The following is an 18,200-nucleotide window of genomic DNA, read 5'->3' as shown; positions in this document are numbered from 1 at the left end:
CTCGATGTCGATTTGTATTTGGTGTCTCTTAAGTGTCGATCTGCAGTGGGCCGCTGTTGGCCGAGAGACGTGCAGTCGCCTTACATGAAGCCCCATGGGCAACGCCAGTGCCACTGTGGACAACAGCATACTGTAGCCAGAGAGAGGAGCCGAAAGGCGCATTTCGCAGTCGAGCCACGCTATCCCACAAGCTGTGCACTAGGACAGGATTGTGCAGACCGCAAACTTCTGGTGGCCCGACGCTCGTCGTCGATCGTAAGGGCGAAACAGTCAAGAGATTTGGAAAACGGCAATGTGGACACCCCCTGCAGCAGCTGTGTGCCAAATCCGATATCTGGTCGAGGGCTGCAAGATTCAGTATGATGAAGTGACAATTCGGGGATAGCTCACAAACGCTAAGCTGCCGCCTTCTTAGCTCAGTGGTAGAGCACTGGTCTCGTAAACCAGGGGTCGTGAGTTCGAACCTCACAGAAGGCATTCATTTTTTTAACCTTCCTGCAAGGAGCGGAGCTATCTCGAGCAGCATCTAACACATGGCAGTACACTGAATGAAAGGGATGTTCTACAGCCTATGAAAAGTATTCTACTGGCCTCAGAGGTTTTCTGAATGCATAGGCACAACAGTGGTTTGTATGCATTTTGTAGTATAATGTCATGCTTGGCGATGTCATTCGTGTACGAGCCTCGCTACAGTGTGCATGCACGTTATCCATGTGAAGAGGCGCAAGCAGATGCTACCATTCTGCGAGATTCCTGCAGAAGGTATACGAATTGCGTTGATATACAGAGCACAAGTGAGCCAAATTCAAGGCCTCCGTGGCGCAATCGGCTAGCGCGTTCGGCTGTTAACCGAAAGGTTGGTGGTTCGAGCCCACCCGGGGGCGAAATCGTTTTAACCGGCACCGAGGTGAGGACATACGTCAACTTTGTTAGAGATACACAGCTAGCGTGACAATTTGGCTGTGTTTGAGTGATGCCACAGAGCCTTATACACATTCAGCCAAGTGACACTGTAGGTAAAAACATGGCCCTACACAGACGTTCTACTCTTTTCCTATTTATTCGTCATGTGTGCACTGCAGTAGAGCGACGCCCACTACAAAAGACGTATTCTTTACATTCAATTTCAGCGTATACGTCGCGACTGCCATATGACAGGGCCTGTCTCTCGATGTCGATTTGTATTTGGTGTCTCTTAAGTGTCGATCTGCAGTGGGCCGCTGTTGGCCGAGAGACGTGCAGTCGCCTTACATGAAGCCCCATGGGCAACGCCAGTGCCACTGTGGACAACAGCATACTGTAGCCAGAGAGAGGAGCCGAAAGGCGCATTTCGCAGTCGAGCCACGCTATCCCACAAGCTGTGCACTAGGACAGGATTGTGCAGACCGCAAACTTCTGGTGGCCCGACGCTCGTCGTCGATCGTAAGGGCGAAACAGTCAAGAGATTTGGAAAACGGCAATGTGGACACCCCCTGCAGCAGCTGTGTGCCAAATCCGATATCTGGTCGAGGGCTGCAAGATTCAGTATGATGAAGTGACAATTCGGGGATAGCTCACAAACGCTAAGCTGCCGCCTTCTTAGCTCAGTGGTAGAGCACTGGTCTCGTAAACCAGGGGTCGTGAGTTCGAACCTCACAGAAGGCATTCATTTTTTTAACCTTCCTGCAAGGAGCGGAGCTATCTCGAGCAGCATCTAACACATGGCAGTACACTGAATGAAAGGGATGTTCTACAGCCTATGAAAAGTATTCTACTGGCCTCAGAGGTTTTCTGAATGCATAGGCACAACAGTGGTTTGTATGCATTTTGTAGTATAATGTCATGCTTGGCGATGTCATTCGTGTACGAGCCTCGCTACAGTGTGCATGCACGTTATCCATGTGAAGAGGCGCAAGCAGATGCTACCATTCTGCGAGATTCCTGCAGAAGGTATACGAATTGCGTTGATATACAGAGCACAAGTGAGCCAAATTCAAGGCCTCCGTGGCGCAATCGGCTAGCGCGTTCGGCTGTTAACCGAAAGGTTGGTGGTTCGAGCCCACCCGGGGGCGAAATCGTTTTAACCGGCACCGAGGTGAGGACATACGTCAACTTTGTTAGAGATACACAGCTAGCGTGACAATTTGCCTGTGTTTGAGTGATGCCACAGAGCCTTATACACATTCAGCCAAGTGACACTGTAGGTAAAAACATGGCCCTACACAGACGTTCTACTCTTTTCCTATTTATTCGTCATGTGTGCACTGCAGTAGAGCGACGCCCACTACAAAAGACGTATTCTTTACATTCAATTTCAGCGTATACGTCGCGACTGCCATATGACAGGGCCTGTCTCTCGATGTCGATTTGTATTTGGTGTCTCTTAAGTGTCGATCTGCAGTGGGCTGCTGTTGGCCGAGAGACGTGCAGTCGCCTTACATGAAGCCCCATGGGCAACGCCAGTGCCACTGTGGACAACAGCATACTGTAGCCAGAGAGAGGAGCCGAAAGGCGCATTTCGCAGTCGAGCCACGCTATCCCACAAGCTGTGCACTAGGACAGGATTGTGCAGACCGCAAACTTCTGGTGGCCCGACGCTCGTCGTCGATCGTAAGGGCGAAACAGTCAAGAGATTTGGAAAACGGCAATGTGGACACCCCCTGCAGCAGCTGTGTGCCAAATCCGATATCTGGTCGAGGGCTGCAAGATTCAGTATGATGAAGTGACAATTCGGGGATAGCTCACAAACGCTAAGCTGCCGCCTTCTTAGCTCAGTGGTAGAGCACTGGTCTCGTAAACCAGGGGTCGTGAGTTCGAACCTCACAGAAGGCATTCATTTTTTTAACCTTCCTGCAAGGAGCGGAGCTATCTCGAGCAGCATCTAACACATGGCAGTACACTGAATGAAAGGGATGTTCTACAGCCTATGAAAAGTATTCTACTGGCCTCAGAGGTTTTCTGAATGCATAGGCACAACAGTGGTTTGTATGCATTTTGTAGTATAATGTCATGCTTGGCGATGTCATTCGTGTACGAGCCTCGCTACAGTGTGCATGCACGTTATCCATGTGAAGAGGCGCAAGCAGATGCTACCATTCTGCGAGATTCCTGCAGAAGGTATACGAATTGCGTTGATATACAGAGCACAAGTGAGCCAAATTCAAGGCCTCCGTGGCGCAATCGGCTAGCGCGTTCGGCTGTTAACCGAAAGGTTGGTGGTTCGAGCCCACCCGGGGGCGAAATCGTTTTAACCGGCACCGAGGTGAGGACATACGTCAACTTTGTTAGAGATACACAGCTAGCGTGACAATTTGCCTGTGTTTGAGTGATGCCACAGAGCCTTATACACATTCAGCCAAGTGACACTGTAGGTAAAAACATGGCCCTACACAGACGTTCTACTCTTTTCCTATTTATTCGTCATGTGTGCACTGCAGTAGAGCGACGCCCACTACAAAAGACGTATTCTTTACATTCAATTTCAGCGTATACGTCGCGACTGCCATATGACAGGGCCTGTCTCTCGATGTCGATTTGTATTTGGTGTCTCTTAAGTGTCGATCTGCAGTGGGCTGCTGTTGGCCGAGAGACGTGCAGTCGCCTTACATGAAGCCCCATGGGCAACGCCAGTGCCACTGTGGACAACAGCATACTGTAGCCAGAGAGAGGAGCCGAAAGGCGCATTTCGCAGTCGAGCCACGCTATCCCACAAGCTGTGCACTAGGACAGGATTGTGCAGACCGCAAACTTCTGGTGGCCCGACGCTCGTCGTCGATCGTAAGGGCGAAACAGTCAAGAGATTTGGAAAACGGCAATGTGGACACCCCCTGCAGCAGCTGTGTGCCAAATCCGATATCTGGTCGAGGGCTGCAAGATTCAGTATGATGAAGTGACAATTCGGGGATAGCTCACAAACGCTAAGCTGCCGCCTTCTTAGCTCAGTGGTAGAGCACTGGTCTCGTAAACCAGGGGTCGTGAGTTCGAACCTCACAGAAGGCATTCATTTTTTTAACCTTCCTGCAAGGAGCGGAGCTATCTCGAGCAGCATCTAACACATGGCAGTACACTGAATGAAAGGGATGTTCTACAGCCTATGAAAAGTATTCTACTGGCCTCAGAGGTTTTCTGAATGCATAGGCACAACAGTGGTTTGTATGCATTTTGTAGTATAATGTCATGCTTGGCGATGTCATTCGTGTACGAGCCTCGCTACAGTGTGCATGCACGTTATCCATGTGAAGAGGCGCAAGCAGATGCTACCATTCTGCGAGATTCCTGCAGAAGGTATACGAATTGCGTTGATATACAGAGCACAAGTGAGCCAAATTCAAGGCCTCCGTGGCGCAATCGGCTAGCGCGTTCGGCTGTTAACCGAAAGGTTGGTGGTTCGAGCCCACCCGGGGGCGAAATCGTTTTAACCGGCACCGAGGTGAGGACATACGTCAACTTTGTTAGAGATACACAGCTAGCGTGACAATTTGCCTGTGTTTGAGTGATGCCACAGAGCCTTATACACATTCAGCCAAGTGACACTGTAGGTAAAAACATGGCCCTACACAGACGTTCTACTCTTTTCCTATTTATTCGTCATGTGTGCACTGCAGTAGAGCGACGCCCACTACAAAAGACGTATTCTTTACATTCAATTTCAGCGTATACGTCGCGACTGCCATATGACAGGGCCTGTCTCTCGATGTCGATTTGTATTTGGTGTCTCTTAAGTGTCGATCTGCAGTGGGCCGCTGTTGGCCGAGAGACGTGCAGTCGCCTTACATGAAGCCCCATGGGCAACGCCAGTGCCACTGTGGACAACAGCATACTGTAGCCAGAGAGAGGAGCCGAAAGGCGCATTTCGCAGTCGAGCCACGCTATCCCACAAGCTGTGCACTAGGACAGGATTGTGCAGACCGCAAACTTCTGGTGGCCCGACGCTCGTCGTCGATCGTAAGGGCGAAACAGTCAAGAGATTTGGAAAACGGCAATGTGGACACCCCCTGCAGCAGCTGTGTGCCAAATCCGATATCTGGTCGAGGGCTGCAAGATTCAGTATGATGAAGTGACAATTCGGGGATAGCTCACAAACGCTAAGCTGCCGCCTTCTTAGCTCAGTGGTAGAGCACTGGTCTCGTAAACCAGGGGTCGTGAGTTCGAACCTCACAGAAGGCATTCATTTTTTTAACCTTCCTGCAAGGAGCGGAGCTATCTCGAGCAGCATCTAACACATGGCAGTACACTGAATGAAAGGGATGTTCTACAGCCTATGAAAAGTATTCTACTGGCCTCAGAGGTTTTCTGAATGCATAGGCACAACAGTGGTTTGTATGCATTTTGTAGTATAATGTCATGCTTGGCGATGTCATTCGTGTACGAGCCTCGCTACAGTGTGCATGCACGTTATCCATGTGAAGAGGCGCAAGCAGATGCTACCATTCTGCGAGATTCCTGCAGAAGGTATACGAATTGCGTTGATATACAGAGCACAAGTGAGCCAAATTCAAGGCCTCCGTGGCGCAATCGGCTAGCGCGTTCGGCTGTTAACCGAAAGGTTGGTGGTTCGAGCCCACCCGGGGGCGAAATCGTTTTAACCGGCACCGAGGTGAGGACATACGTCAACTTTGTTAGAGATACACAGCTAGCGTGACAATTTGGCTGTGTTTGAGTGATGCCACAGAGCCTTATACACATTCAGCCAAGTGACACTGTAGGTAAAAACATGGCCCTACACAGACGTTCTACTCTTTTCCTATTTATTCGTCATGTGTGCACTGCAGTAGAGCGACGCCCACTACAAAAGACGTATTCTTTACATTCAATTTCAGCGTATACGTCGCGACTGCCATATGACAGGGCCTGTCTCTCGATGTCGATTTGTATTTGGTGTCTCTTAAGTGTCGATCTGCAGTGGGCCGCTGTTGGCCGAGAGACGTGCAGTCGCCTTACATGAAGCCCCATGGGCAACGCCAGTGCCACTGTGGACAACAGCATACTGTAGCCAGAGAGAGGAGCCGAAAGGCGCATTTCGCAGTCGAGCCACGCTATCCCACAAGCTGTGCACTAGGACAGGATTGTGCAGACCGCAAACTTCTGGTGGCCCGACGCTCGTCGTCGATCGTAAGGGCGAAACAGTCAAGAGATTTGGAAAACGGCAATGTGGACACCCCCTGCAGCAGCTGTGTGCCAAATCCGATATCTGGTCGAGGGCTGCAAGATTCAGTATGATGAAGTGACAATTCGGGGATAGCTCACAAACGCTAAGCTGCCGCCTTCTTAGCTCAGTGGTAGAGCACTGGTCTCGTAAACCAGGGGTCGTGAGTTCGAACCTCACAGAAGGCATTCATTTTTTTAACCTTCCTGCAAGGAGCGGAGCTATCTCGAGCAGCATCTAACACATGGCAGTACACTGAATGAAAGGGATGTTCTACAGCCTATGAAAAGTATTCTACTGGCCTCAGAGGTTTTCTGAATGCATAGGCACAACAGTGGTTTGTATGCATTTTGTAGTATAATGTCATGCTTGACGATGTCATTCGTGTACGAGCCTCGCTACAGTGTGCATGCACGTTATCCATGTGAAGAGGCGCAAGCAGATGCTACCATTCTGCGAGATTCCTGCAGAAGGTATACGAATTGCGTTGATATACAGAGCACAAGTGAGCCAAATTCAAGGCCTCCGTGGCGCAATCGGCTAGCGCGTTCGGCTGTTAACCGAAAGGTTGGTGGTTCGAGCCCACCCGGGGGCGAAATCGTTTTAACCGGCACCGAGGTGAGGACATACGTCAACTTTGTTAGAGATACACAGCTAGCGTGACAATTTGCCTGTGTTTGAGTGATGCCACAGAGCCTTATACACATTCAGCCAAGTGACACTGTAGGTAAAAACATGGCCCTACACAGACGTTCTACTCTTTTCCTATTTATTCGTCATGTGTGCACTGCAGTAGAGCGACGCCCACTACAAAAGACGTATTCTTTACATTCAATTTCAGCGTATACGTCGCGACTGCCATATGACAGGGCCTGTCTCTCGATGTCGATTTGTATTTGGTGTCTCTTAAGTGTCGATCTGCAGTGGGCCGCTGTTGGCCGAGAGACGTGCAGTCGCCTTACATGAAGCCCCATGGGCAACGCCAGTGCCACTGTGGACAACAGCATACTGTAGCCAGAGAGAGGAGCCGAAAGGCGCATTTCGCAGTCGAGCCACGCTATCCCACAAGCTGTGCACTAGGACAGGATTGTGCAGACCGCAAACTTCTGGTGGCCCGACGCTCGTCGTCGATCGTAAGGGCGAAACAGTCAAGAGATTTGGAAAACGGCAATGTGGACACCCCCTGCAGCAGCTGTGTGCCAAATCCGATATCTGGTCGAGGGCTGCAAGATTCAGTATGATGAAGTGACAATTCGGGGATAGCTCACAAACGCTAAGCTGCCGCCTTCTTAGCTCAGTGGTAGAGCACTGGTCTCGTAAACCAGGGGTCGTGAGTTCGAACCTCACAGAAGGCATTCATTTTTTTAACCTTCCTGCAAGGAGCGGAGCTATCTCGAGCAGCATCTAACACATGGCAGTACACTGAATGAAAGGGATGTTCTACAGCCTATGAAAAGTATTCTACTGGCCTCAGAGGTTTTCTGAATGCATAGGCACAACAGTGGTTTGTATGCATTTTGTAGTATAATGTCATGCTTGACGATGTCATTCGTGTACGAGCCTCGCTACAGTGTGCATGCACGTTATCCATGTGAAGAGGCGCAAGCAGATGCTACCATTCTGCGAGATTCCTGCAGAAGGTATACGAATTGCGTTGATATACAGAGCACAAGTGAGCCAAATTCAAGGCCTCCGTGGCGCAATCGGCTAGCGCGTTCGGCTGTTAACCGAAAGGTTGGTGGTTCGAGCCCACCCGGGGGCGAAATCGTTTTAACCGGCACCGAGGTGAGGACATACGTCAACTTTGTTAGAGATACACAGCTAGCGTGACAATTTGCCTGTGTTTGAGTGATGCCACAGAGCCTTATACACATTCAGCCAAGTGACACTGTAGGTAAAAACATGGCCCTACACAGACGTTCTACTCTTTTCCTATTTATTCGTCATGTGTGCACTGCAGTAGAGCGACGCCCACTACAAAAGACGTATTCTTTACATTCAATTTCAGCGTATACGTCGCGACTGCCATATGACAGGGCCTGTCTCTCGATGTCGATTTGTATTTGGTGTCTCTTAAGTGTCGATCTGCAGTGGGCCGCTGTTGGCCGAGAGACGTGCAGTCGCCTTACATGAAGCCCCATGGGCAACGCCAGTGCCACTGTGGACAACAGCATACTGTAGCCAGAGAGAGGAGCCGAAAGGCGCATTTCGCAGTCGAGCCACGCTATCCCACAAGCTGTGCACTAGGACAGGATTGTGCAGACCGCAAACTTCTGGTGGCCCGACGCTCGTCGTCGATCGTAAGGGCGAAACAGTCAAGAGATTTGGAAAACGGCAATGTGGACACCCCCTGCAGCAGCTGTGTGCCAAATCCGATATCTGGTCGAGGGCTGCAAGATTCAGTATGATGAAGTGACAATTCGGGGATAGCTCACAAACGCTAAGCTGCCGCCTTCTTAGCTCAGTGGTAGAGCACTGGTCTCGTAAACCAGGGGTCGTGAGTTCGAACCTCACAGAAGGCATTCATTTTTTTAACCTTCCTGCAAGGAGCGGAGCTATCTCGAGCAGCATCTAACACATGGCAGTACACTGAATGAAAGGGATGTTCTACAGCCTATGAAAAGTATTCTACTGGCCTCAGAGGTTTTCTGAATGCATAGGCACAACAGTGGTTTGTATGCATTTTGTAGTATAATGTCATGCTTGGCGATGTCATTCGTGTACGAGCCTCGCTACAGTGTGCATGCACGTTATCCATGTGAAGAGGCGCAAGCAGATGCTACCATTCTGCGAGATTCCTGCAGAAGGTATACGAATTGCGTTGATATACAGAGCACAAGTGAGCCAAATTCAAGGCCTCCGTGGCGCAATCGGCTAGCGCGTTCGGCTGTTAACCGAAAGGTTGGTGGTTCGAGCCCACCCGGGGGCGAAATCGTTTTAACCGGCACCGAGGTGAGGACATACGTCAACTTTGTTAGAGATACACAGCTAGCGTGACAATTTGCCTGTGTTTGAGTGATGCCACAGAGCCTTATACACATTCAGCCAAGTGACACTGTAGGTAAAAACATGGCCCTACACAGACGTTCTACTCTTTTCCTATTTATTCGTCATGTGTGCACTGCAGTAGAGCGACGCCCACTACAAAAGACGTATTCTTTACATTCAATTTCAGCGTATACGTCGCGACTGCCATATGACAGGGCCTGTCTCTCGATGTCGATTTGTATTTGGTGTCTCTTAAGTGTCGATCTGCAGTGGGCCGCTGTTGGCCGAGAGACGTGCAGTCGCCTTACATGAAGCCCCATGGGCAACGCCAGTGCCACTGTGGACAACAGCATACTGTAGCCAGAGAGAGGAGCCGAAAGGCGCATTTCGCAGTCGAGCCACGCTATCCCACAAGCTGTGCACTAGGACAGGATTGTGCAGACCGCAAACTTCTGGTGGCCCGACGCTCGTCGTCGATCGTAAGGGCGAAACAGTCAAGAGATTTGGAAAACGGCAATGTGGACACCCCCTGCAGCAGCTGTGTGCCAAATCCGATATCTGGTCGAGGGCTGCAAGATTCAGTATGATGAAGTGACAATTCGGGGATAGCTCACAAACGCTAAGCTGCCGCCTTCTTAGCTCAGTGGTAGAGCACTGGTCTCGTAAACCAGGGGTCGTGAGTTCGAACCTCACAGAAGGCATTCATTTTTTTAACCTTCCTGCAAGGAGCGGAGCTATCTCGAGCAGCATCTAACACATGGCAGTACACTGAATGAAAGGGATGTTCTACAGCCTATGAAAAGTATTCTACTGGCCTCAGAGGTTTTCTGAATGCATAGGCACAACAGTGGTTTGTATGCATTTTGTAGTATAATGTCATGCTTGGCGATGTCATTCGTGTACGAGCCTCGCTACAGTGTGCATGCACGTTATCCATGTGAAGAGGCGCAAGCAGATGCTACCATTCTGCGAGATTCCTGCAGAAGGTATACGAATTGCGTTGATATACAGAGCACAAGTGAGCCAAATTCAAGGCCTCCGTGGCGCAATCGGCTAGCGCGTTCGGCTGTTAACCGAAAGGTTGGTGGTTCGAGCCCACCCGGGGGCGAAATCGTTTTAACCGGCACCGAGGTGAGGACATACGTCAACTTTGTTAGAGATACACAGCTAGCGTGACAATTTGCCTGTGTTTGAGTGATGCCACAGAGCCTTATACACATTCAGCCAAGTGACACTGTAGGTAAAAACATGGCCCTACACAGACGTTCTACTCTTTTCCTATTTATTCGTCATGTGTGCACTGCAGTAGAGCGACGCCCACTACAAAAGACGTATTCTTTACATTCAATTTCAGCGTATACGTCGCGACTGCCATATGACAGGGCCTGTCTCTCGATGTCGATTTGTATTTGGTGTCTCTTAAGTGTCGATCTGCAGTGGGCTGCTGTTGGCCGAGAGACGTGCAGTCGCCTTACATGAAGCCCCATGGGCAACGCCAGTGCCACTGTGGACAACAGCATACTGTAGCCAGAGAGAGGAGCCGAAAGGCGCATTTCGCAGTCGAGCCACGCTATCCCACAAGCTGTGCACTAGGACAGGATTGTGCAGACCGCAAACTTCTGGTGGCCCGACGCTCGTCGTCGATCGTAAGGGCGAAACAGTCAAGAGATTTGGAAAACGGCAATGTGGACACCCCCTGCAGCAGCTGTGTGCCAAATCCGATATCTGGTCGAGGGCTGCAAGATTCAGTATGATGAAGTGACAATTCGGGGATAGCTCACAAACGCTAAGCTGCCGCCTTCTTAGCTCAGTGGTAGAGCACTGGTCTCGTAAACCAGGGGTCGTGAGTTCGAACCTCACAGAAGGCATTCATTTTTTTAACCTTCCTGCAAGGAGCGGAGCTATCTCGAGCAGCATCTAACACATGGCAGTACACTGAATGAAAGGGATGTTCTACAGCCTATGAAAAGTATTCTACTGGCCTCAGAGGTTTTCTGAATGCATAGGCACAACAGTGGTTTGTATGCATTTTGTAGTATAATGTCATGCTTGGCGATGTCATTCGTGTACGAGCCTCGCTACAGTGTGCATGCACGTTATCCATGTGAAGAGGCGCAAGCAGATGCTACCATTCTGCGAGATTCCTGCAGAAGGTATACGAATTGCGTTGATATACAGAGCACAAGTGAGCCAAATTCAAGGCCTCCGTGGCGCAATCGGCTAGCGCGTTCGGCTGTTAACCGAAAGGTTGGTGGTTCGAGCCCACCCGGGGGCGAAATCGTTTTAACCGGCACCGAGGTGAGGACATACGTCAACTTTGTTAGAGATACACAGCTAGCGTGACAATTTGCCTGTGTTTGAGTGATGCCACAGAGCCTTATACACATTCAGCCAAGTGACACTGTAGGTAAAAACATGGCCCTACACAGACGTTCTACTCTTTTCCTATTTATTCGTCATGTGTGCACTGCAGTAGAGCGACGCCCACTACAAAAGACGTATTCTTTACATTCAATTTCAGCGTATACGTCGCGACTGCCATATGACAGGGCCTGTCTCTCGATGTCGATTTGTATTTGGTGTCTCTTAAGTGTCGATCTGCAGTGGGCTGCTGTTGGCCGAGAGACGTGCAGTCGCCTTACATGAAGCCCCATGGGCAACGCCAGTGCCACTGTGGACAACAGCATACTGTAGCCAGAGAGAGGAGCCGAAAGGCGCATTTCGCAGTCGAGCCACGCTATCCCACAAGCTGTGCACTAGGACAGGATTGTGCAGACCGCAAACTTCTGGTGGCCCGACGCTCGTCGTCGATCGTAAGGGCGAAACAGTCAAGAGATTTGGAAAACGGCAATGTGGACACCCCCTGCAGCAGCTGTGTGCCAAATCCGATATCTGGTCGAGGGCTGCAAGATTCAGTATGATGAAGTGACAATTCGGGGATAGCTCACAAACGCTAAGCTGCCGCCTTCTTAGCTCAGTGGTAGAGCACTGGTCTCGTAAACCAGGGGTCGTGAGTTCGAACCTCACAGAAGGCATTCATTTTTTTAACCTTCCTGCAAGGAGCGGAGCTATCTCGAGCAGCATCTAACACATGGCAGTACACTGAATGAAAGGGATGTTCTACAGCCTATGAAAAGTATTCTACTGGCCTCAGAGGTTTTCTGAATGCATAGGCACAACAGTGGTTTGTATGCATTTTGTAGTATAATGTCATGCTTGGCGATGTCATTCGTGTACGAGCCTCGCTACAGTGTGCATGCACGTTATCCATGTGAAGAGGCGCAAGCAGATGCTACCATTCTGCGAGATTCCTGCAGAAGGTATACGAATTGCGTTGATATACAGAGCACAAGTGAGCCAAATTCAAGGCCTCCGTGGCGCAATCGGCTAGCGCGTTCGGCTGTTAACCGAAAGGTTGGTGGTTCGAGCCCACCCGGGGGCGAAATCGTTTTAACCGGCACCGAGGTGAGGACATACGTCAACTTTGTTAGAGATACACAGCTAGCGTGACAATTTGCCTGTGTTTGAGTGATGCCACAGAGCCTTATACACATTCAGCCAAGTGACACTGTAGGTAAAAACATGGCCCTACACAGACGTTCTACTCTTTTCCTATTTATTCGTCATGTGTGCACTGCAGTAGAGCGACGCCCACTACAAAAGACGTATTCTTTACATTCAATTTCAGCGTATACGTCGCGACTGCCATATGACAGGGCCTGTCTCTCGATGTCGATTTGTATTTGGTGTCTCTTAAGTGTCGATCTGCAGTGGGCCGCTGTTGGCCGAGAGACGTGCAGTCGCCTTACATGAAGCCCCATGGGCAACGCCAGTGCCACTGTGGACAACAGCATACTGTAGCCAGAGAGAGGAGCCGAAAGGCGCATTTCGCAGTCGAGCCACGCTATCCCACAAGCTGTGCACTAGGACAGGATTGTGCAGACCGCAAACTTCTGGTGGCCCGACGCTCGTCGTCGATCGTAAGGGCGAAACAGTCAAGAGATTTGGAAAACGGCAATGTGGACACCCCCTGCAGCAGCTGTGTGCCAAATCCGATATCTGGTCGAGGGCTGCAAGATTCAGTATGATGAAGTGACAATTCGGGGATAGCTCACAAACGCTAAGCTGCCGCCTTCTTAGCTCAGTGGTAGAGCACTGGTCTCGTAAACCAGGGGTCGTGAGTTCGAACCTCACAGAAGGCATTCATTTTTTTAACCTTCCTGCAAGGAGCGGAGCTATCTCGAGCAGCATCTAACACATGGCAGTACACTGAATGAAAGGGATGTTCTACAGCCTATGAAAAGTATTCTACTGGCCTCAGAGGTTTTCTGAATGCATAGGCACAACAGTGGTTTGTATGCATTTTGTAGTATAATGTCATGCTTGACGATGTCATTCGTGTACGAGCCTCGCTACAGTGTGCATGCACGTTATCCATGTGAAGAGGCGCAAGCAGATGCTACCATTCTGCGAGATTCCTGCAGAAGGTATACGAATTGCGTTGATATACAGAGCACAAGTGAGCCAAATTCAAGGCCTCCGTGGCGCAATCGGCTAGCGCGTTCGGCTGTTAACCGAAAGGTTGGTGGTTCGAGCCCACCCGGGGGCGAAATCGTTTTAACCGGCACCGAGGTGAGGACATACGTCAACTTTGTTAGAGATACACAGCTAGCGTGACAATTTGCCTGTGTTTGAGTGATGCCACAGAGCCTTATACACATTCAGCCAAGTGACACTGTAGGTAAAAACATGGCCCTACACAGACGTTCTACTCTTTTCCTATTTATTCGTCATGTGTGCACTGCAGTAGAGCGACGCCCACTACAAAAGACGTATTCTTTACATTCAATTTCAGCGTATACGTCGCGACTGCCATATGACAGGGCCTGTCTCTCGATGTCGATTTGTATTTGGTGTCTCTTAAGTGTCGATCTGCAGTGGGCTGCTGTTGGCCGAGAGACGTGCAGTCGCCTTACATGAAGCCCCATGGGCAACGCCAGTGCCACTGTGGACAACAGCATACTGTAGCCAGAGAGAGGAGCCGAAAGGCGCATTTCGCAGTCGAGCCACGCTATCCCACAAGCTGTGCACTAGGACAGGATTGTGCAGACCGCAAACTTCTGGTGGCCCGACGCTCGTCGTCGATCGTAAGGGCGAAACAGTCAAGAGATTTGGAAAACGGCAATGTGGACACCCCCTGCAGCAGCTGTGTGCCAAATCCGATATCTGGTCGAGGGCTGCAAGATTCAGTATGATGAAGTGACAATTCGGGGATAGCTCACAAACGCTAAGCTGCCGCCTTCTTAGCTCAGTGGTAGAGCACTGGTCTCGTAAACCAGGGGTCGTGAGTTCGAACCTCACAGAAGGCATTCATTTTTTTAACCTTCCTGCAAGGAGCGGAGCTATCTCGAGCAGCATCTAACACATGGCAGTACACTGAATGAAAGGGATGTTCTACAGCCTATGAAAAGTATTCTACTGGCCTCAGAGGTTTTCTGAATGCATAGGCACAACAGTGGTTTGTATGCATTTTGTAGTATAATGTCATGCTTGACGATGTCATTCGTGTACGAGCCTCGCTACAGTGTGCATGCACGTTATCCATGTGAAGAGGCGCAAGCAGATGCTACCATTCTGCGAGATTCCTGCAGAAGGTATACGAATTGCGTTGATATACAGAGCACAAGTGAGCCAAATTCAAGGCCTCCGTGGCGCAATCGGCTAGCGCGTTCGGCTGTTAACCGAAAGGTTGGTGGTTCGAGCCCACCCGGGGGCGAAATCGTTTTAACCGGCACCGAGGTGAGGACATACGTCAACTTTGTTAGAGATACACAGCTAGCGTGACAATTTGCCTGTGTTTGAGTGATGCCACAGAGCCTTATACACATTCAGCCAAGTGACACTGTAGGTAAAAACATGGCCCTACACAGACGTTCTACTCTTTTCCTATTTATTCGTCATGTGTGCACTGCAGTAGAGCGACGCCCACTACAAAAGACGTATTCTTTACATTCAATTTCAGCGTATACGTCGCGACTGCCATATGACAGGGCCTGTCTCTCGATGTCGATTTGTATTTGGTGTCTCTTAAGTGTCGATCTGCAGTGGGCTGCTGTTGGCCGAGAGACGTGCAGTCGCCTTACATGAAGCCCCATGGGCAACGCCAGTGCCACTGTGGACAACAGCATACTGTAGCCAGAGAGAGGAGCCGAAAGGCGCATTTCGCAGTCGAGCCACGCTATCCCACAAGCTGTGCACTAGGACAGGATTGTGCAGACCGCAAACTTCTGGTGGCCCGACGCTCGTCGTCGATCGTAAGGGCGAAACAGTCAAGAGATTTGGAAAACGGCAATGTGGACACCCCCTGCAGCAGCTGTGTGCCAAATCCGATATCTGGTCGAGGGCTGCAAGATTCAGTATGATGAAGTGACAATTCGGGGATAGCTCACAAACGCTAAGCTGCCGCCTTCTTAGCTCAGTGGTAGAGCACTGGTCTCGTAAACCAGGGGTCGTGAGTTCGAACCTCACAGAAGGCATTCATTTTTTTAACCTTCCTGCAAGGAGCGGAGCTATCTCGAGCAGCATCTAACACATGGCAGTACACTGAATGAAAGGGATGTTCTACAGCCTATGAAAAGTATTCTACTGGCCTCAGAGGTTTTCTGAATGCATAGGCACAACAGTGGTTTGTATGCATTTTGTAGTATAATGTCATGCTTGACGATGTCATTCGTGTACGAGCCTCGCTACAGTGTGCATGCACGTTATCCATGTGAAGAGGCGCAAGCAGATGCTACCATTCTGCGAGATTCCTGCAGAAGGTATACGAATTGCGTTGATATACAGAGCACAAGTGAGCCAAATTCAAGGCCTCCGTGGCGCAATCGGCTAGCGCGTTCGGCTGTTAACCGAAAGGTTGGTGGTTCGAGCCCACCCGGGGGCGAAATCGTTTTAACCGGCACCGAGGTGAGGACATACGTCAACTTTGTTAGAGATACACAGCTAGCGTGACAATTTGCCTGTGTTTGAGTGATGCCACAGAGCCTTATACACATTCAGCCAAGTGACACTGTAGGTAAAAACATGGCCCTACACAGACGTTCTACTCTTTTCCTATTTATTCGTCATGTGTGCACTGCAGTAGAGCGACGCCCACTACAAAAGACGTATTCTTTACATTCAATTTCAGCGTATACGTCGCGACTGCCATATGACAGGGCCTGTCTCTCGATGTCGATTTGTATTTGGTGTCTCTTAAGTGTCGATCTGCAGTGGGCCGCTGTTGGCCGAGAGACGTGCAGTCGCCTTACGTGAAGCCCCATGGGCAACGCCAGTGCCACTGTGGACAACAGCATACTGTAGCCAGAGAGAGGAGCCGAAAGGCGCATTTCGCAGTCGAGCCACGCTATCCCACAAGCTGTGCACTAGGACAGGATTGTGCAGACCGCAAACTTCTGGTGGCCCGACGCTCGTCGTCGATCGTAAGGGCGAAACAGTCAAGAGATTTGGAAAACGGCAATGTGGACACCCCCTGCAGCAGCTGTGTGCCAAATCCGATATCTGGTCGAGGGCTGCAAGATTCAGTATGATGAAGTGACAATTCGGGGATAGCTCACAAACGCTAAGCTGCCGCCTTCTTAGCTCAGTGGTAGAGCACTGGTCTCGTAAACCAGGGGTCGTGAGTTCGAACCTCACAGAAGGCATTCATTTTTTTAACCTTCCTGCAAGGAGCGGAGCTATCTCGAGCAGCATCTAACACATGGCAGTACACTGAATGAAAGGGATGTTCTACAGCCTATGAAAAGTATTCTACTGGCCTCAGAGGTTTTCTGAATGCATAGGCACAACAGTGGTTTGTATGCATTTTGTAGTATAATGTCATGCTTGGCGATGTCATTCGTGTACGAGCCTCGCTACAGTGTGCATGCACGTTATCCATGTGAAGAGGCGCAAGCAGATGCTACCATTCTGCGAGATTCCTGCAGAAGGTATACGAATTGCGTTGATATACAGAGCACAAGTGAGCCAAATTCAAGGCCTCCGTGGCGCAATCGGCTAGCGCGTTCGGCTGTTAACCGAAAGGTTGGTGGTTCGAGCCCACCCGGGGGCGAAATCGTTTTAACCGGCACCGAGGTGAGGACATACGTCAACTTTGTTAGAGATACACAGCTAGCGTGACAATTTGGCTGTGTTTGAGTGATGCCACAGAGCCTTATACACATTCAGCCAAGTGACACTGTAGGTAAAAACATGGCCCTACACAGACGTTCTACTCTTTTCCTATTTATTCGTCATGTGTGCACTGCAGTAGAGCGACGCCCACTACAAAAGACGTATTCTTTACATTCAATTTCAGCGTATACGTCGCGACTGCCATATGACAGGGCCTGTCTCTCGATGTCGATTTGTATTTGGTGTCTCTTAAGTGTCGATCTGCAGTGGGCCGCTGTTGGCCGAGAGACGTGCAGTCGCCTTACATGAAGCCCCATGGGCAACGCCAGTGCCACTGTGGACAACAGCATACTGTAGCCAGAGAGAGGAGCCGAAAGGCGCATTTCGCAGTCGAGCCACGCTATCCCACAAGCTGTGCACTAGGACAGGATTGTGCAGACCGCAAACTTCTGGTGGCCCGACGCTCGTCGTCGATCGTAAGGGCGAAACAGTCAAGAGATTTGGAAAACGGCAATGTGGACACCCCCTGCAGCAGCTGTGTGCCAAATCCGATATCTGGTCGAGGGCTGCAAGATTCAGTATGATGAAGTGACAATTCGGGGATAGCTCACAAACGCTAAGCTGCCGCCTTCTTAGCTCAGTGGTAGAGCACTGGTCTCGTAAACCAGGGGTCGTGAGTTCGAACCTCACAGAAGGCATTCATTTTTTTAACCTTCCTGCAAGGAGCGGAGCTATCTCGAGCAGCATCTAACACATGGCAGTACACTGAATGAAAGGGATGTTCTACAGCCTATGAAAAGTATTCTACTGGCCTCAGAGGTTTTCTGAATGCATAGGCACAACAGTGGTTTGTATGCATTTTGTAGTATAATGTCATGCTTGACGATGTCATTCGTGTACGAGCCTCGCTACAGTG

General features: G+C 50.2%; 31 non-coding genes across 31 annotated transcripts; all 31 read left to right on the top strand.

The window, feature by feature from the left end:
• The first annotated feature begins 405 nt into the window (after positions 1-405).
• Positions 406-477, top strand: Trnat-cgu (transfer RNA threonine (anticodon CGU)). Its single transcript has one exon. It is a non-coding gene; the product is annotated as a tRNA-Thr (tRNA).
• Positions 478-810: 333 nt separating this feature from the next.
• On the top strand, positions 811-884 carry Trnan-guu (transfer RNA asparagine (anticodon GUU)). The gene has a single exon. It is a non-coding gene; the product is annotated as a tRNA-Asn (tRNA).
• Positions 885-1,572: 688 nt separating this feature from the next.
• Positions 1,573-1,644, top strand: Trnat-cgu (transfer RNA threonine (anticodon CGU)). The gene has a single exon. It is a non-coding gene; the product is annotated as a tRNA-Thr (tRNA).
• Positions 1,645-1,977: 333 nt separating this feature from the next.
• Positions 1,978-2,051, top strand: Trnan-guu (transfer RNA asparagine (anticodon GUU)). Its single transcript has one exon. It is a non-coding gene; the product is annotated as a tRNA-Asn (tRNA).
• Positions 2,052-2,739: 688 nt separating this feature from the next.
• Trnat-cgu (transfer RNA threonine (anticodon CGU)) lies at positions 2,740-2,811 on the top strand. Its single transcript has one exon. It is a non-coding gene; the product is annotated as a tRNA-Thr (tRNA).
• Positions 2,812-3,144: 333 nt separating this feature from the next.
• On the top strand, positions 3,145-3,218 carry Trnan-guu (transfer RNA asparagine (anticodon GUU)). The gene has a single exon. It is a non-coding gene; the product is annotated as a tRNA-Asn (tRNA).
• A 688-nt stretch (positions 3,219-3,906) lies between these two features.
• Positions 3,907-3,978, top strand: Trnat-cgu (transfer RNA threonine (anticodon CGU)). Its single transcript has one exon. It is a non-coding gene; the product is annotated as a tRNA-Thr (tRNA).
• Positions 3,979-4,311: 333 nt separating this feature from the next.
• Positions 4,312-4,385, top strand: Trnan-guu (transfer RNA asparagine (anticodon GUU)). Its single transcript has one exon. It is a non-coding gene; the product is annotated as a tRNA-Asn (tRNA).
• A 688-nt stretch (positions 4,386-5,073) lies between these two features.
• On the top strand, positions 5,074-5,145 carry Trnat-cgu (transfer RNA threonine (anticodon CGU)). Its single transcript has one exon. It is a non-coding gene; the product is annotated as a tRNA-Thr (tRNA).
• Positions 5,146-5,478: 333 nt separating this feature from the next.
• Trnan-guu (transfer RNA asparagine (anticodon GUU)) lies at positions 5,479-5,552 on the top strand. The gene has a single exon. It is a non-coding gene; the product is annotated as a tRNA-Asn (tRNA).
• Positions 5,553-6,240: 688 nt separating this feature from the next.
• On the top strand, positions 6,241-6,312 carry Trnat-cgu (transfer RNA threonine (anticodon CGU)). The gene has a single exon. It is a non-coding gene; the product is annotated as a tRNA-Thr (tRNA).
• Positions 6,313-6,645: 333 nt separating this feature from the next.
• Positions 6,646-6,719, top strand: Trnan-guu (transfer RNA asparagine (anticodon GUU)). Its single transcript has one exon. It is a non-coding gene; the product is annotated as a tRNA-Asn (tRNA).
• Positions 6,720-7,407: 688 nt separating this feature from the next.
• On the top strand, positions 7,408-7,479 carry Trnat-cgu (transfer RNA threonine (anticodon CGU)). Its single transcript has one exon. It is a non-coding gene; the product is annotated as a tRNA-Thr (tRNA).
• Positions 7,480-7,812: 333 nt separating this feature from the next.
• Trnan-guu (transfer RNA asparagine (anticodon GUU)) lies at positions 7,813-7,886 on the top strand. Its single transcript has one exon. It is a non-coding gene; the product is annotated as a tRNA-Asn (tRNA).
• A 688-nt stretch (positions 7,887-8,574) lies between these two features.
• Trnat-cgu (transfer RNA threonine (anticodon CGU)) lies at positions 8,575-8,646 on the top strand. Its single transcript has one exon. It is a non-coding gene; the product is annotated as a tRNA-Thr (tRNA).
• A 333-nt stretch (positions 8,647-8,979) lies between these two features.
• Positions 8,980-9,053, top strand: Trnan-guu (transfer RNA asparagine (anticodon GUU)). Its single transcript has one exon. It is a non-coding gene; the product is annotated as a tRNA-Asn (tRNA).
• Positions 9,054-9,741: 688 nt separating this feature from the next.
• On the top strand, positions 9,742-9,813 carry Trnat-cgu (transfer RNA threonine (anticodon CGU)). The gene has a single exon. It is a non-coding gene; the product is annotated as a tRNA-Thr (tRNA).
• A 333-nt stretch (positions 9,814-10,146) lies between these two features.
• Trnan-guu (transfer RNA asparagine (anticodon GUU)) lies at positions 10,147-10,220 on the top strand. Its single transcript has one exon. It is a non-coding gene; the product is annotated as a tRNA-Asn (tRNA).
• Positions 10,221-10,908: 688 nt separating this feature from the next.
• Trnat-cgu (transfer RNA threonine (anticodon CGU)) lies at positions 10,909-10,980 on the top strand. The gene has a single exon. It is a non-coding gene; the product is annotated as a tRNA-Thr (tRNA).
• Positions 10,981-11,313: 333 nt separating this feature from the next.
• Trnan-guu (transfer RNA asparagine (anticodon GUU)) lies at positions 11,314-11,387 on the top strand. Its single transcript has one exon. It is a non-coding gene; the product is annotated as a tRNA-Asn (tRNA).
• A 688-nt stretch (positions 11,388-12,075) lies between these two features.
• Trnat-cgu (transfer RNA threonine (anticodon CGU)) lies at positions 12,076-12,147 on the top strand. Its single transcript has one exon. It is a non-coding gene; the product is annotated as a tRNA-Thr (tRNA).
• Positions 12,148-12,480: 333 nt separating this feature from the next.
• On the top strand, positions 12,481-12,554 carry Trnan-guu (transfer RNA asparagine (anticodon GUU)). The gene has a single exon. It is a non-coding gene; the product is annotated as a tRNA-Asn (tRNA).
• Positions 12,555-13,242: 688 nt separating this feature from the next.
• Trnat-cgu (transfer RNA threonine (anticodon CGU)) lies at positions 13,243-13,314 on the top strand. The gene has a single exon. It is a non-coding gene; the product is annotated as a tRNA-Thr (tRNA).
• A 333-nt stretch (positions 13,315-13,647) lies between these two features.
• Positions 13,648-13,721, top strand: Trnan-guu (transfer RNA asparagine (anticodon GUU)). The gene has a single exon. It is a non-coding gene; the product is annotated as a tRNA-Asn (tRNA).
• A 688-nt stretch (positions 13,722-14,409) lies between these two features.
• On the top strand, positions 14,410-14,481 carry Trnat-cgu (transfer RNA threonine (anticodon CGU)). The gene has a single exon. It is a non-coding gene; the product is annotated as a tRNA-Thr (tRNA).
• A 333-nt stretch (positions 14,482-14,814) lies between these two features.
• On the top strand, positions 14,815-14,888 carry Trnan-guu (transfer RNA asparagine (anticodon GUU)). The gene has a single exon. It is a non-coding gene; the product is annotated as a tRNA-Asn (tRNA).
• A 688-nt stretch (positions 14,889-15,576) lies between these two features.
• Positions 15,577-15,648, top strand: Trnat-cgu (transfer RNA threonine (anticodon CGU)). Its single transcript has one exon. It is a non-coding gene; the product is annotated as a tRNA-Thr (tRNA).
• A 333-nt stretch (positions 15,649-15,981) lies between these two features.
• Trnan-guu (transfer RNA asparagine (anticodon GUU)) lies at positions 15,982-16,055 on the top strand. Its single transcript has one exon. It is a non-coding gene; the product is annotated as a tRNA-Asn (tRNA).
• Positions 16,056-16,743: 688 nt separating this feature from the next.
• Trnat-cgu (transfer RNA threonine (anticodon CGU)) lies at positions 16,744-16,815 on the top strand. The gene has a single exon. It is a non-coding gene; the product is annotated as a tRNA-Thr (tRNA).
• Positions 16,816-17,148: 333 nt separating this feature from the next.
• Trnan-guu (transfer RNA asparagine (anticodon GUU)) lies at positions 17,149-17,222 on the top strand. Its single transcript has one exon. It is a non-coding gene; the product is annotated as a tRNA-Asn (tRNA).
• Positions 17,223-17,910: 688 nt separating this feature from the next.
• On the top strand, positions 17,911-17,982 carry Trnat-cgu (transfer RNA threonine (anticodon CGU)). Its single transcript has one exon. It is a non-coding gene; the product is annotated as a tRNA-Thr (tRNA).
• The last annotated feature ends 218 nt before the right edge of the window (positions 17,983-18,200 follow it).

The sequence above is a fragment of the Schistocerca nitens genome, chromosome 6 (assembly GCF_023898315.1).
Source record: "Schistocerca nitens isolate TAMUIC-IGC-003100 chromosome 6, iqSchNite1.1, whole genome shotgun sequence".
Classification (NCBI taxonomy): Eukaryota; Metazoa; Arthropoda; class Insecta; order Orthoptera; family Acrididae; genus Schistocerca; species Schistocerca nitens.
The sequence above is the reverse complement of the archived record's forward strand: the minus strand, read 5'-3'. Positions and strand labels throughout refer to the sequence as shown.